Source organism: Dermacentor andersoni, chromosome 1, assembly GCF_023375885.2.
Source record: "Dermacentor andersoni chromosome 1, qqDerAnde1_hic_scaffold, whole genome shotgun sequence".
NCBI lineage: Eukaryota > Metazoa > Arthropoda > Arachnida > Ixodida > Ixodidae > Dermacentor > Dermacentor andersoni.
In genome coordinates, this window is record NC_092814.1 from 203,284,589 (window position 1) to 203,290,718 (window position 6,130).

The window sequence follows — 6,130 nt, forward strand, 5'->3', positions numbered from 1 at the left end:
GTGAAAAGCGAGTTTATGCGAAGGCAATTATTGAACAATGCCTCCTCAGCATAGTTAAATTGATTGGTTGATGACGTTGAACGATGAAATAATTATTTAATATGATTTGAGGTCACAAAAGTGTACAGTGGGTTAGGATAGCGGTTTGGGCGAATCGGTCTAAGTTCATAGCGTGAATGCAGCGCAAAGTGTCGAAGTGCGGGAGGATAGGTGTGTGGACATCGGAAAGAGGTACAAACGCAAGCACTCACTGCCAACGGAATTTCATTGGTTGAAGAACGTAGGTGTTGAAGCATATAAGGTGAGGGGGTTGCCGAACACGATATCGCAGACCACGGGGCAATATCGTCAGGTCCAAAAACGAGCAGCAACATCTTAAAACGATATGTGCATTGCAAAAAAAAAAAAAAAATAGCAGTCCAAATGATGGCTAATTAAGGAGTATGTAGGTTAAAAAGGCCAAACTATTTTTCATGTAATGTACCCAAGGTTTGACTTATGCAATTGTTATATTTGTTTTTATATGGAAAACCTGAGAGATTTCACACGTGTCTCGATCGTGATGCGGATCAATGACAACTGTTTCTTTAAAACATGGCTTATACCAGTAGTCTTTACAGTGCCAGACGATACTTCATCTCACAAGTTATTTGCAGCACATACGATGGTACGAGGTGTACACAGGTAATATTCTTGTACAGCGCAATATAGTTCCGGTTGTAACTGTGTGATCATTGGCGGGACTATAGAGCTTTATTTTTGCTTGGTACATGATACGTTACAGCGACACGTGACATGTTAGGCTCATTGCGCATGCACGTCGTATACCACGATTACTGTAGCGGCGAGCAGATGACGCGGCGCGGATCAACACATTGAGAAGGGCATTCGGCCTTCCTATTGGCTAAGCAGTCCAGCAGCTTCCACAGTGCTGCAAACGACTTGTGAGATGCAGTATAGGTTAGACGTTCTTCCGCTAGGTAAACCATTTCTTGTGCTTTCCCAAGCGTTCGTAAATACAGCGCCCCGTTTGGCCGATATAACTGCGGCCACAGGTGAACGTGACGCGATACACGACCTCTAAGAAGGACTCCACAAATTTCTTTTCATGTTTAACCACGCACGTCCAGCTTTCATCGATTGGTTTCCGACCAAGGTGTTGGTATGTCAGCCTACAAATGCGTCCTGCCTTGCATGGGGCTGATAACACAACTTCAGTCCCGTACCGTAACACGACTTTCTGTAAACCATGATATTTTTTGGGGACATACGGGATAAGTGCTGCTCCTTTCTTTTTTATTCTGCCGATGCGGTTTATTGTTGTCTGATTTTTCAACTGGTCGCAGCAGTTGCTCGCAAACTGATGAAATAACAAACTACGTGATTCCTGCCGAAAGAAGCCTATCTATCTGTATTTTCACGCTGCTCGCCGCCATGTGTGAACAGGGTATACTTGTTAAAGCGGCGCGAATGAAACAGGAGGCTGTCACTCTGTTTACTTAATCGAATTGGCTTGAAGTGTAAAGTTTAGGACAGGCTTACTAATTCACGCTTCGCGGTTGATATCCCCGGCAGGCGTGACCTTCCGATCACGAAATGTTGATGTTTAAGAAACGAAACTTATCCTGTGGAACCTCCCATGTAAAATTTAACCCCACGCTTTTTGCTTTAAAAACACTTAACCCATGGTGGATCATGTCGTTCTTTGCGACCTGGTAAATGAAGGCTGCAAGAATAATAGGCAGTCGTCTACATATCCAAGTGTAACTCTTACGAGGCCGTCTAGTTCTTATTTAGGAATCGTGCTCTGCGCCCTCTAAAATAGAAGTTAAATTTATTTTATTTTATTTATTTATAATATACTGCAGTTGTATTATCAGTAAGGGCACAAGCAGGAGGGGTGTAGGTAGCACAAAAAAAATGAAGGATTGATAATTACAAAGGCAACTGTACATTAAGATTGAGCAATAATACAATTCAACAAGATGAAAAGCACAGCGCGAAATAAGCAAATAAAAGTTACGAGAAAGAACAACAATGCATATTCTCAGCAGTATCAAAGGCGTAGATAATCTATATTTACGTACTATATTATATAAAAAGAACGCACAAAAAGACCAAGACAAATTTAACAACTTATTTGTTCAATAACGTCAACGCTAAATAGATGGGCTATAGGCAAATTGTTCCATGTCTGATATGGATCGTGGAAAGAAGGAATACTTAAAAAGATTAGCGCTCGTGAGATAAGGCATTAAAGATGCAGCACGTTGACGCCTTGTACGGCGTGCTTCAAGTGCCAGGTGCAAAAGAAAGGGCGTAAGCTCTTAGCCCACGCCCTTTTTTATGTTGTTTTTCAGCAAGAAAAGGAATTTGAGTCTGTGAATTTTCTTTCGTAATTGCAATGTTTGAATGTTGCATGTTAGCATTAGGGTGGTTTTAATTAGGGTCAGTTGAGCGGTATTTGGGAAGAAATGTATCTTACCGCTTTGCACTGTGTCATTTTCAAGGCATCAATGTTATTTTTGGTGAAAGGATCCCACGCAATGCATGCATATTCAAGTTTGGGATGGATGAGTGTATAATAAACTGTTAATCGAGTGTTAGGGTGAGCCTGTTTCAATTTATGTCTCAGAAAGCAGTGTTTACGAACAGCCGACTTTCAAATGTTGGAAACATGGGTGGTCCAGCCTAAATCGTTAGTTATTGTGACATCTAGACATTCGTATTGATTAACTTGTGTGAGAGGCTTTGAAGCGATGTTGTATAAGGAAAGAATAAATTGCAAATTCTCCTGGTAATTTTCATGAAGACTGATTTGTTGGCATTTAGTTCATTATGCCACTTACTACACCAGGATAGTATGCTTTGAAGGTTAGAATTAAGTGCGATGTGGTCGTCACTGCAAGTTATTTCATTAAACAGCACACAGTCATCCGCGAACAATCTGAGTTGCACGGGCGCTGTTATTATGTTGACATGTCATTAATATCTATTAGAAATAATAAGGGTCCTAAAACGCTGCCCTGTTGCACACCTGAAGTTGCAGAAAGCTCATCTGAAAAATTATTGTCAATTTTAACGAACTGTTTACGATTAGTTATGTACGCAGTTATCCAATTAATTAGGTACGTTGGCCAGTTAATCCCTTCCAGTTTTCTGATGAGCTGTGAGTGTGAAACAAGATCAAATGCTGTCCTGAAATCCAAGAAAATCGCCTCAATTTGCCCAGACTTGTCAAGAACGTTTTCGAAGTTGTGAACGATGGTGGTTAATTAGGTAACAGTAGAAAAGCCTTTACAAAAGCCATGCTGACAGTTAGAGAGAAGATTTCTATCAATAAGAAATTTGTTAATCTCTGTAGCTGTAATATGCTCTAGTATCTTGCAGCAAGAAGACGTTAGTGATATCGGACGATAATTTTTTATAAGTGAAGCATCACCCTTCTTTGGTACAGGTACGACACGTGCATTTAACCAGTCGCTAGGAAGGACTGCAGAGGACAATGAAGCATGAAAAATAATGACTAAAAAGTGGGATAATTTTTTCTGCGTATCTCTGCAACAAAACATTCAGTATACAATCCGGTCCATGGCGAGGATTTAGTTTTCATATTAAGTAGCATCGGAAGTACGCCTGGTTGCGAAACTATATCAGGCGGTACAATATATGGCATATGACTTTAAAATGGATGATCACAAGAACTAGAAAAAAGAAAACACTGTGAAAATACCTGTTGAAATGCTCTGCAATGAATTGCTTATCAACGACCAGGCACCCTTCGTGCATAATTTCATCAATTGGCCTAGATTTCTCCTTCAAAAACCCCCAAAGCTTTTCCGGTGCATTGCGCATGAGATTTGGCAGAGTGTGCAGAAAATACTTTTCTTTTGCATTTCTGATCAACTGGTTTTATTTAAGTTGAAGGTTCTGAATAGTATTGCGTGAGGCACCTTGTCGTTTTAAGCGTTTATTTTTTCTTTTAAGATGTAAGGCTTCTCGCGTTATCCAAGGAGTTTTTTTTTTTCTGCTTTTTTGCTTTATTATAAATGAAGTTAAGACAATGCATGCATATGTTTGTAAACTTGTTCCAAAGGTCAACAACATCGTCGCCACAAAATTTGCTGGTGAGACAAAAGTCAAGATAGTCTAACACACTCTCGTCCCTGGCGCGCGAGAAGTCTTTGACAGTAACCTTATTGCATAGATTTTGTTTACTTGGAAAAACTACAAACTGATTATGTGGCTCGCCGTAGTATTGCACACCGGATTAATTTGCCCACCTGGGGTTCTTCAACGTGCACATAAATCTAAGCATACATTCTGATATTATATCCGTGTACATGTAACATAGACATAAAACGTACTGTACAACTATGCGCCCCATAAAATACATATGGGGCGCATAGCACGCACTCTTCTGCATAACAGTATAAGAAACATAATATTGTTAGCAAACTTTCAAAACAACAGTGTCAGCAAAACAGCGCTTAACATGCTAATCACAATATGACAGTAAAATAAAATACTCAACAGAAGAATTATTTTTTTTTAGAAAATGACCGTATGGTGTATGTAGATCCGATAACGGCGCCGGGCTAATATGTCTGAAGAAATTCTGTTCAAAGCTAATAAACAGCACTTTTGCTGTTGGCCACGGTCTCAGTTGAATTTCTAGCTCCTGGGGAACTATAACCAAAGTCTAAATGCACGGTCGTTCTCGCATTCCGCCGCCGTTAAAATGCGGTTGCTGCGCGGCCGAGAAATGAACACGTGACCCCAAGGTCAGCAGCAGAACGCCGCAGCCACTCGGACAACGCGGCGGGTTTTGATGCCACCGTGAATATTTGATTTGTTTTCATGTTTCATGTGGATGGTTTCACATGATGGCAGTAATTCTCCTACAGTTTTCATGCAAGGCACGCCTCTCGGCCCGAAAGATCCCTGCCTCTTATGCGAGAAATTGCACGCAAAGCCAATAGCTCAGTACATTTTTCGTGCAAAAAAAGAAAAAAAAAGGCTACCTTGCTTTCGTTGTGCAGAGTTTATGATTGATTTACGTGGCTCTATTTGCACTAAAATCGATTTTTGACGTTTTACCTTGGAGAGGTTTGTATTTGCCATTAATGTTCTGGGAAACGGCGTAAGTGTCTGGCATTAAATGCATCCTTGTTCGGCGGAAATTCGCGAGGCACAAAGGAAAATTTCTCGCACGGAAAGATGACCAACCGCATGTCAGCCGCAGACTGCTACAAAGGAAACCATTTTGCCGTAATTCGATGACCAAACTGCGAAGTTGAAGAAAAAGATTGTCCCGGCGTCCTACATTTTATCAATGCTTTCCATGCCCATTTTGCGCTTCACCATTGGCTCGTCCGAAACAGCGCCCTGGCATCCACAGGATCAGCCACTCGATGGTAAGGAAGATTAAAAATGAATGGCCATATGTGTAAAAAAAAAAAATCCTTAGGAGATACGGCCATTATCCTGTGAATCAGACTCCCCAGGGATCGCAGCATTTCTGATGCAATCGTCCGATACAATGACCCGCCGCGGTGGCTTAGCGGCTACGGCATGGCACTGCATGCTAAGCACGATGTCGCTGGAACGAATCCCGGCCGCGGCGGCCGTAGTTCGATGGAGGCGAAATGCAAAAACGCCCCTGTCCCGTGCATTGGGGGCACGTTGAAGATCCCCCAGTGGTCACAATTAAAACGAAGTCTCCCACTACGGCGTGCCTCATAATAAAATCGTGGTTTTGACACGTAAAACCAAAGAAGTCATTCGTTCTTTACGATGTTGGCTGAGCAGGGGGCCAGCAGATGGAAGCGCGAGTTCAAATCCTATACATCTCGAAGCTTTGGAATCCCAATAACCTCTGCGCAAATCTGCGATCCGTATTTCCGCACGACTCGTTTATATTACTGATTTGCTTCGCGCATAGGGCGCTTCGTATTGTGGAATAATTCGGCCTCGCGCTTTTATCTCCTAGCCTTCTGGTCAGTACAATTGGTACAGTGCCTCTGCCACCCGAAATGCGTGCAGAGGTTAGGGGCTTGATTCGCCGAGCAGGAAGATATTGACGCGAAGTAAGCTGCCCACTACAGGCACCGATCGCCAGAGAGAAGAC